Source organism: Ascaphus truei, chromosome 6 (assembly GCF_040206685.1).
Source record: "Ascaphus truei isolate aAscTru1 chromosome 6, aAscTru1.hap1, whole genome shotgun sequence".
NCBI lineage: Eukaryota > Metazoa > Chordata > Amphibia > Anura > Ascaphidae > Ascaphus > Ascaphus truei.
This window is the reverse complement of record NC_134488.1, coordinates 102402001-102413144: the sequence shown is the minus strand read 5'-3', so window position 1 is coordinate 102413144 and position 11144 is coordinate 102402001.

Sequence of the window (11144 nt, the reverse complement as noted above, 5' to 3'; positions counted from 1 at the left end):
TCTTCATGTGTACACACCAGTCCTAATTTACATTTAATCATTTATGATAAGTTAATTAGATTTGCAAGTAGAAGCTCAAACTAAGCGCTGCTGCTAACATTGTACATATTGTTTTTGTTAGGGGTGTGAAGGGCTTATGATGAGTAGAGGGGAAAATAATGAAACCAAGATTGCAAGTAATGAGCAAAACGATTTGGCCCGTTTCCCATGTCTGCTCTCACCGGTTTCCAGAGTCACGTCTATTTGGAGTCAGTATCACTGAGTATTCGTATCAGCAGTCTGGGACTTTAATTGAGTCTGATAGATGATCTTACTTTTCAATGAAAACGCCATATTTTGTACCTTAATCACCCCTAAGGGACCAACAAGGTCTCCAATCAACCCATACAATAATTTTATTTATGGATTGGGGGGGGGGGGGGATAGAAAGAAATATCCTTTTTTGATAGATGCACTCCTAAATAATCACAAATATAAACCGGTGTAAAGATAGATACTATGCAACTTTTCTTACCAGTTGAGTTATCTCTTGGCACAGATAGGCTATTCCTAGAAGTTAGGAATAAGGTTTAACAGGTGGGTCATGGGTTAAATGTGTTAGCACAAATACCTTGATGTATAGGGTATTTGTCAGATCCCAATAAACTGTAATACATCATGTGAATAAGTATGCGGCTTATACAAACACTATAGATAGTGGATGTATGTGCTCCTCTGATCCAACTTTCAGTGGCTGGATAACAATAAGGCTGGTACCCATAACTATTCTCCCTTGCAATAAGAGTCTGATGTATACCTATTGCTATTTGTCATAAGAGAAATATTCCTGGCAGATTCCTTTTGTTTGAGAACCTATCTGCAGCTTGGTACGCTGAAATTATCCCAAAAGGAGCATCCTTTATAGCAGGTAGCTTGAGATCTCTTCCAAAATAGGGAGAAAACAGTTATAGAAAAATACACTCTAGTGCGGTAATCCAATTTACAACTAGACCCAGATTTACAAAATAATAATCTGGCAGACCTGGCAAGGGTATAAAGAAAACTGTCTGTGCCTTAGGCAATAACAGGCAGATGATGCTAATATCACCTTGATGGATCAAAGGGAGACGGTGTAACTATAGATTAACAGTGTGACACCTTGTTGGTATATAGAACAAAAACCTTCAGGAAATTGTTTAACTCTACCCTTGTTTAGAGATGAACTCTAAATAATGCGTCTAACGGGTATGAATCAGGCTGTCTGTATGTGATATAATACAGGTTAGTGTTTCTGATTGCCCCTGAGTTGATCTGCTCAATGCTGGTAACCTCTGTAATGTGGGTATAGTAACATATAAACTCTGAACAGAGGTGTTAACAATATACAGTAGTCATTCTGTATTGTATTGTATTGTATGGCTTTATTTATATAGCGCCAAAAGTGTACTCAGCGCTTCACAAAGAATACAGTACAGGGAATTTTAAAAATACAATAAGTGCAGCAAAAATCAGACAATGGGAAAGGAAATCCCTGCCCCGAAGAGCTTACATTCTGTAGTGAAGAAAGCTTCACATAAGTAATAGCAAGATAAGTGAGAGTATGAATCCAAATGCCTGAACATATTTCTGTACACTGCATGTGATTCTGATTCCCCCTTTTGCTCTAAACTTCTACATCAGCTTTCTCTGTTGTTACACGATGCTCAGTGCAGGATATATTGGTATTGTGCATTTATTAAACTTCCTAGGAAGCTTATTATCCTGGGTGGGCACCCTACAGGTAGAGCGAGCATTTTCTATTATTTTGCCCTCTTTTTAGTAAGGAACACAGATGGAAAATAATGGGTGGATCCCTATCGACCAAGCATTTATGAGGCAGGAGATAAAGCTTTCACAAGATGTATCAGCCACGTGTTATTTGAACAGCATAAAAGTAATACAATCATACAAATAAAGAATGGAAAAGAATGTTTGACGTCTCGAGTTTAGATAAATTTGTAATATTCCAAAAAATTAAATCTTCAACAAATCTCAGCACCTTCTCAATCACCCCTGATTAAGAACCCCTGCTGTAGATTATAGATCTACCCAAGTTTTATTGTTATTTTCTCATATGCTAGACATTTTAGTCCAGTGAATATAAATTTGCACAAATCTTTACTCTGTCACACTTACACAATGAAGCTCTCTGCCCACCTTTAAGACTACCAGAACATTGAAGCACATTATTTGTACTCAGCAGTATAGAAGCGTTAGAAAGTGAGACATTGAACTGTAAAAATTTAAATATGCCTTTCTGACTTCAGCATGGCATCTTGAAAAGAGTAAAATAAACACAAAAACACCTTGCTCACCAACTACAGAAGAAAGAAATCAACGGTGCATAGGGAAAAATCGTAAGAGAACACTTATAAGTGACATGAGGTTGTCACTAAAAGTCCCTAAAGCTTGCACTCATTGTAAACAGTAAAATGTACATAAAGTACCAGTTAAATAACTAGTACCACTAATATCGAATTATTACAGACCAAATGGGAAATATCCACGTAAACCTAACTATAACACAACTAAAACGTATACAATTTTATTACATGCTAAGAACTGACGAAATGCATAAAATGACAACTAATAAACCATAAATAAAAGAGTTCCCATGTGAACGAAACGGACAGTATACGGTAAACAAAAATGCTAGTATGAACACAAGTGTAAAGCCCTGTCAGAACATGAGGGGCCAGTGTCCATAATACACTAACAATGCTGATTAGCTTCACCACAACCTCTTGTCACTTATCAGTGTTATCTTGAAAAGAGTCCAAGTTATAAACCACACTTCTAATTTTTCACAAGTCCACGTGAGTGCTGCAGTTTTTTTCCTATTTTAGTACAGTATGGTGTAAACATGCATTCTTTGTAATTAATGCATAGATATATATTTGATACAACTAGGGTTCAACTAGAATTTAGAGATGCAGGAAGGCGGTGCACTGCTGACTGGTTGGTGGAAAAATTCAATCCCCAAGCGCAATCAATGAAAATTTGATTTAATAAGCAAGATAGGAGAAACAGATAACGCATCCACTAGCCCCCCTCCGCATCCACTAGCCTCCCTCTGCATCCACTTGCCCCCCTCCGCATCCATTTGCCCCCTCTGCATCCATTTGCCCCCTCCGCATCCACTAGCCCCCCTCCGCATCCACTAGCCTCCATCCGCATCCACTAGCCCCCCTCCGCATCCACTAGCCTCCCTCCGCATCCACTTGCCCCCCTCCGCATCCACTAGCCCCCCTCCGCATCCACTAGCCTCCATCCGCATCCACTAGCCCCCCTCCGCATCCACTAGCCTCCCTCCGCATCCACTAGCCCCCCTCCGCATCCACTAGCCCCCCTCCGCATCCACTAGCCTCCATCCGCATCCACTAGCCCCCCTCCGCATCCACTAGCCCCCTCCGCATCCACTAGCCCCCCTCCGCATCCACTAGCCCCCCTCCGCATCCACTAGCCCCCCTCCGCATCCACTAGCCTCCCTCCGCATCCACTAGCCCCCCTCCGCATCCATTAGCCTCCCTCCGCATCCACTAGCCTCCCTCCGCATCCACTAGCCTTCCTCCGCATCCACTAGCCCCCTCCGCATCCACTAGCCCCCCTCTGCATCCACTAGCCTCCCTCCGCATCCACTAACTTCCCTCCGCATCTACTAACCTCCCTCCGCATCCACTAGCCTCCCTCCGCATCCACAAGCCTCCCTCCGCATCCACTAGCCTCCCTCCGCATCCACTAGCCTTCCTCCGCATCCACTAGCCCCCCTCCGCATCCACTAACATCCCTCCGCATCCACTAGCCTCCCTCCGCATCCACAAGCCTCCCTCCGCATCCACAAGCCTCCCTCCGCATCCACTAGCCCCCCTCCGCATCCACTAGCCCCCCTCTGCATCCACTAGCCTCCCTCCGCATCCACTAACCTCCCTCCGCATCCACTAGCCTCCCTCCGCATCCACAAGCCTCCCTCCGCATCCACTAGCCTCCCTCCGCATCCACTAGCCCCCCTCCGCATCCACTAGCCCCCTCCGCATCCACTAGCCCCCTCCGCATCCACTAGCCTCCCTCCGCATCCACTAACCTCCCTCCGCATCCACTAGCCTCCCTCTGCATCCACTAGCCTCCCTCCGCATCCACAAGCCTCCCTCCGCATCCACAAGCCTCCCTCCGCATCCACTAGCCTCCCTCCGCATCCACTAGCCTCCCCCTCTGCATCCACTAGCCTCCCCCTCTGCATCCACTAGCCTCCCCCTCCGCATCCACTAGCCTCCCCCTCCGCATCCACTAGCCTCCCCCTCCGCATCCACTAGCCTCCCCCTCCGCATCCACTTGCCTCCCCCTCCGCATTCACTAGCTGCCCCCCTCTGCATCCACTAGCCTCCCCCTCTGCATCCACTAGCCTCCTCCTCCGCATCCACTAGCCCCCCTCCGCATCCACTAGCCCCCCTCTGCATCCACTAGCTGCCCCCCTCCGCATCCACTAGCCTCCCCCTCCGCATCCACTAGCCTCCCCCTCCGCATCCACTAGCCTCCCCCTCCGCATCCACTAGCCTCCCCCTCCGCATTCACTAGCCCCCCTCTGCATCCACTAGCTGCCCCCCTCCGCATCCACTAGCCTCCCCCTCCGCATCCACTAGCCTCCCCCTCCGCATCCACTAGCCTCCCCCTCCGCATCCACTAGCCTCCCCCTCCGCATCCACTAGCCTCCCCCTCCGCATCCACTAGCCTCCCCCTCCGCATCCACTAGCCTCCCCCTCCGCATCCACTTGCCTCCCCCTCCGCATCCACTAGCCTCCCCCTCCGCATCCACTAGCCTCCCCCTCCGCATCCACTAGCCTCCCCCTCCGCATCCACTAGCCTCCCCCTCCGCATTCACTAGCTGCTCCCCTCCGCATCCACTAGCTGCCCCCCTCCGCATCCACTAGCTGCCCTCCTCCGCATCCACTAGCCTCCCCCTCCGCATCCACTAGCCTCCGCATCAACTAGCCACCTCCTCCGCATCCACTAGCCCCCCTCCGCATGCACTAGCCCCCCTCCGCATGCAGTAGCTGCCCCCCTCCGCATCCACTAGCCTCCCCGTCTACATCCACTAGCCGCCCCCTCCGCATCCACTGCCCCCCTCCGCATCCACTAGCCTCCCCCTCTATATCCACTAGCCGCCCCCCTCCGCCCCTCTCCGCATCCACTAGCCTCCCCCTCTATATCCACTAGCCGCCCCCCTCCGCCCCTCTCCGCATCCACTGCCCCCCTCCGCATCCACTGCCCCCCTCGCATCCACTATCCTCCCCCTCCACATCCACTAGCCGCCACCATCCGCATCCACTGCCCCCCTCAGCATCCCCTAGCCCCCCTCCGCATTCACTGTCCCCCCTCCTGACACCATCCCCAAGGTAAGTCTGAATTTTATATGTATTGGGGTGGTGGGTGTATTTTGTATATGTATTGGGGTGGTGGGTGTATTTTGTATATGTATTGGGGTGGTGGGTGTATTTTGTATATGTATTGGGGTGGTGGGTGTATTTTGTATATGTATTGGGGAGGTGGGTGTATTTTGTATATGTATTGGGGTGGTGGGTGTATTTTGTATATGTATTGGGGTGGTGGGTGTATTTTGTATATATATTGGGGTGGTGGGTGTATTTTGTATATATATTGGGGTGGTGGGTGTATTTTGTATATATATTGGGGTGGTGGGTGTATTTTGTATATATATTGGGGTGGTGGGTGTATTTTGTATATGCATTGGGGTAGTGGGTGTATTTTGTATATGTATTGGGGTGGTGGGTGTATTTTGTATATGCATTGGGGTAGTGGGTGTATTTTGTATATGTATTGGGGTGGTGGGTGTATTTTGTATATAACCAACAAATGTTCCCGGCACTCGAAATAGCAAAAGCAAATGGATGAGCCAAAGAAAATGTAATGATAAGTAGAGGAAGCACAACAAGAGCTAAATAGTAACCAATATTGTCAAAATGTACTGAATCAGGGAGAGAAACAGGGAAGGAAGGGAAAGGGAAAAGGGGGAGGAAAGGGGGGTAAAAAGGTCCAGGGCAAGGGGGCCAACGAACGTTTCGGGGTAAAAAAAACCCTTCTTCAGGCCCGTTCCCAGGGAGACCGTAGTCCCCTGGTACTTCTCTATACCCTGTGACTGAATCCCTGAGACACAAAATGTAAAGCTAATAACCAGTGAGGTCAGCGTACGGTAAGTGACAACAGCTATGAGCAAATGGGAACTCTACAATGATAATAGCTGGCAAAGAAGGGCTATGGGGGGATATCGTCCCCCAGACATAGACAGTAACGTAGACAAATGCTGGCAGCACAATTAGTGCCCTGAGGGAAGGATGCCCTGATGCAGCAAGTAACCATCTGTACAAACAGAAACGTTCGTTGCCCACCTTGCCCTGGACCCTTTTACCCCCCTTTCCTCCCCCTTTTCCATTTCCCTTCCCCTTTTCCATTTCCCTCCCCCTTTTCCATTTCCCTTCCCCTTTTCCATTTCCCTTCCCCTTTTCCCTTCCCCTTTTCCATTTCCCTCCCCCTTTTCCATTTCCCTTCCCCTTTTCCATTTCCCTCCCCCTTTTCCATTTCCCTTCCCTCCCTTCCCTGTTTCTCTCCCTGATTCAGTACATTTGGACAATATCGGTCATTATTTAGCTCTTGTGGTGCATCCTCTATCATTACATTTTCTTTGGCTTATCCATTTGCTTTTGCTATTTCACTTTGAGTGCCGGGAACATTTGTTGGTTATTTATGTTATTTGGGAGGAAGTAGGGTCCTCCTGGTTCCCTTGTGCACCACCCTATTAGATTCCCCTTATTCATCTATCACGAGTGCTGTCTAGTACATTTTTCTACTTGTGTATTTTGTATATATATATTGGGGTGGTGAGTGTATTTTGTATATATATTGGGGTGGTGGGTGTATTTTGTATATGTAGTGGGGTGGTTGGTGTATTTTGTATATGTAGTGGGGTGGTGGGTGTATTTTGTATATGTATTGGGGTGGTGGGTGTATTTTGTATATGTAATTGGGGTGGTGGGTGTATTTTGTATATGTAGTGGGGTGGTGGGTGTATTTTGTATATGTATTGGGGGTGGTGGGTGTATTTTGTATATGTATTGGGGGTGGTGGGTGTATTTTGTATATGTATTGGGGTGGTGGGTGTATTTTGTATATGTAGTGGGGTGGTTGGTGTATTTTGTATATGTATTGGGGTGGTGGGTGTATTTTGTATATGTAGTGGGGTGGTTGGTGTATTTTGTATATGTATTGGGGTGGTGGGTGTATTTTGTATATATATTGGGGTGGTGGGTGTATTTTGTATATATATTGGGGTGGTGGGTGTATTTTGTATATATATTGGGGTGGTGGGTGTATTTTGTATATATATTGGGGTGGTGGGTGTATTTTGTATATATATTGGGGTGGTGGGTGTATTTTGTATATATATTGGGGTGGTGGGTGTATTTTGTATATATATATATTGGGATGGTGGGTGTATTTTGTATATGTATTGGGGTGGTGGGTATATTTTGTATATATATATATTGGGATGGTGGGTGTATTTTGTATATGTATTGGGGTGGTGGGTGTATTTTGTATATGTATTGGGGTGGTGGGATTATTTTGTATATGTATTGGGGTGGTGGGTGTATTTTGTATATGTATTGGGGTGGTGGGTGTATTTTGTATATGTATTGGGGTGGTGGGTGTATTTTGTATATGTATTGGGGTGGTGGGTGTATTTTGTATATGTATTGGGGTGGTGGGTGTATTTTGTATATGTATTGGGGTGGTGGGTGTATTTTGTATATATATTGGGGTGGTGGGTGTATTTTGTATATGTATTGGGGTGGTGGGTGTATTTTGTATATGTATTGGGGTGGTGGGTGTATTTTGTATATATATTGGGGTGGTGGGTGTATTTTGTATATATATTGGGGTGGTGGGTGTATTTTGTATATATATTGGGGTGGTGGGTGTATTTTGTATATGTAGTGGGGTGGTTGGTGTATTTTGTATTTGTATTGGGGAGGTGGGGGTATTTTGTTTATGTATTGGGGTGGTGGGTGTATTTTGTATATGTAGTGGGGTGGTTGGTGTATTTTGTATATGTAGTGGGGTGGTGGGTGTATTTTGTATGTGTATTGGGGTGGTGGGTGTATTTTGTATATGTTTTGGGGTGGTGGGGGTATTTTGTATATGTATTGGGGAGGTGGGTGTATTTTGTATATGTAGTGGGGTGGTTGGTGTATTTTGTATATGTAGTGGGGTGGTTGGTGTATTTTGTATATGTAGTGGGGTGGTTGGTGTATTTTTTATATGTATTGGCAAGGTGGTGGTATTTTGTATATGTATTGGGGAGGTGGGGGTATTTTGTATATGTATTGGGGATGTGGGGGTCTTTTAAAAATGTATTGGGGCCACCCACCCAGTCAGTCACCCATACCAAGTAGTAGAAAAAAAATGCTGAAATGGCGGTTCACAGCTGTCCGTTGGGATGTGCTCAAAAACCAAGCGCAATGAGTAAAACATAAAAATTATAATGTACACTAGAAATCTTTAACATGCCACAAAGTAACTGACGCGTTTCGGCCTGGCAATAGGACTTTGTCAAAGTTCTTGGTCCAGGACGAAACGCGTCATGTTAAAGATTTCTAATTTACATTAAAAATGTTATGTTTTACTAATTGCGCTTGGTTTTTGAGCACATCCCAGCGGACGGCTGTGAACCGCCATTTCAGCATTTTTTCCCCCTAATACAGTACTTGGATCTCGGGCTGGAGCACGCCGACGCTGCACACTAATTACAAGCCTCTCGACACAGTGTCAACCGGCGTTATCAACGTGTCAAGATTGTGAGTACAACACCTTTCATGTTTTCTGCTGTGTCGGATGCCAGGATTTAGTGAGGGTAGTGGCGGAGCAAGCGGTCAGGTTACCATGGGGTGCTCTATATAGTGTGCTCACCGGCACGTCTGCTTCTCCTTACCACATTCTAGCCCCCGTCCTGAGGGTAAGTCCACATTGCACACAGTGAGGCTTTTCAACGCTTCTATGTATATTCTGGCTTGATCAGTGGCAGGATTCAGAATTTATTCACTGCTATTTACAGTTTTCCCCTGCATATATATGCTAGAGCAGCGTTTCCCAAATTGTGGGTCGCGACCCGGCACCGGGCCACGGCACCAAAATTGCCGGGTCGCAGCGAGGCTGGCCGTGCGGTGTCTCCCGTCCCCCCCCCCGCTCAAGTTAAAAAAAAAATGGCGGCGATTCCCCCCGCGGTCCCGCGCGCTTGCGCAGGGCAAGCAGGGCCCGCTCCCTTCCTCCCCCCCGCTCCCAACGTGGGACGGAGGAGGAAGTACCAGCTCCTCTGCGGCCCGCACGTTACATGGGGCAAGGTGGAAGTACAAGCTCCTTATAAGGCCCGCTTCCCCCCGCGGCCAGCTTCCCGAGCTCACCTCCCGTGGCACCCCCTCCCGAGCCCACCTCCTGTGCCCCCAAGCCCACCTCCCGTCTTGGGCAGCAGGGGATATCGGGGGCAGCAGGGGAAAGCGTCCGGCGGCAAGGTAAGTCACCCCACCCAGTCACTGCCTCCCACCCAAGTGTCCCTGGCCCCCTCCCACCCACCCAAGTGTCCTTGGCCCCCTCCTACCCACCCACCCACCCACCCAAGTGTCCCTGGCCCCCTCCCACCCACCAACCCACCCAAGTGTCCCTGGCCCCCTAAAATGTCCCTGGCCCCCTCCCACCTACCCAAGTGTCCCTGGCCCCCTCCCTCCCACCCACCCAAGTGTCCCTGGCCCCCTCCCTCCCACCCACCCAAGTGTCCCTGGCCCCCAAGCTCCCACCCACCCAAGTGTCCCTGGCCCCCAAAGTGTCCCTGGCCCCCTCCCACCCACCCAAGTGTCCCTGCCCCCTCCCTCTCCCACCCAAGTGTCCCTGCCCCCCCCCACCCAAGTGTCCCTGCCCCCCCCCCTCTCCCACCCAAGTGTCCCTGCCCCCCCCCCGCTCTCCCACTCAAGTGTCTGTGTGTGTATCAGTGGCTGTGTGTGTGTGTGTGTGTGTGTGTGCAGGCCCTATAGGCCAGTATAGGCGATAACATTTTTAGTGGGTCACGAAAAAGAAGTTAAAAAATTACCGGGTCACGGAAAAAAACGTTTGGGAAACCCTGTGCTAGAGCATCGGTTTCTGGGAGTTTATTCTCCTTTCTACACTCATACCAAGTAAGTCACCCCCCCACCCACCCAGTCAGTCACCCAGCCAGCCAGTCAGTCACCCAGCCAGCCAGTCAGTCACCCAGCCAGCCAGTCAGTCACCCAGCCAGCCAGTCAGTCACCCAGCCATCCCGTCAGTCACCCAGCCAGCCAGTCACCCACCCAGCCAGCCAGCCAGTCAGTCAGTCACACACTCTCACACACCATTTCTAATAAGAATTTATTCCATTTTTTAAGTGGGGCAGGGCGAGGTGGCAAGTAGATTTGAGTGATTTGTCAAGCACTGCATATGTGTGTGTCCTATATTTAACCCCCACAGGCCCATATTTAACCCCCTCTAGGCCCATACTGAATCCCCCCAGGCCTTTTGTCACATAGGATGTTGCATTGGGTAACTTTGTCTTTTGTTGAAAACATTAAAATAAACAGATTGCATTGTAATGTTTTTTTTCCATATTAACAATAACAAGAAAACAGTTAAGTAAAAGTTGTGTGCTAAATTTTTTTGATCGTGGTAGGTGTGCTATGGGTTGGGGGGGGCCTGCTCCTTTCATTTGTCCTGGGCCCCATAATTTCTTTTGGCGGCCCTGCACTCTACTCACGTGATCGGATCAACAGCGGTTTTTACCCATCGGCATCATCTCTGTGAGTGCTCAACGCCGGGGAGCGGAGACTGTGTGTGACACCAGGTTAGCAGGGGTTGCGGGAGTCCTTGGTTGCTAGCTGCGGGAGACTTACCCTCCGGTGAGCGCTCCGGCGGCTTGGTTTCAGTGAAGCGCTATATTCACCCCCCTTCTATTTGCAGGTCCACACAGGTGCATGGGTCTCTGCATTTATAGATATATCAGCCCGATCACCATTGTGTCATTATGGTTATTACCATCTGAATTGCATATACTGTCT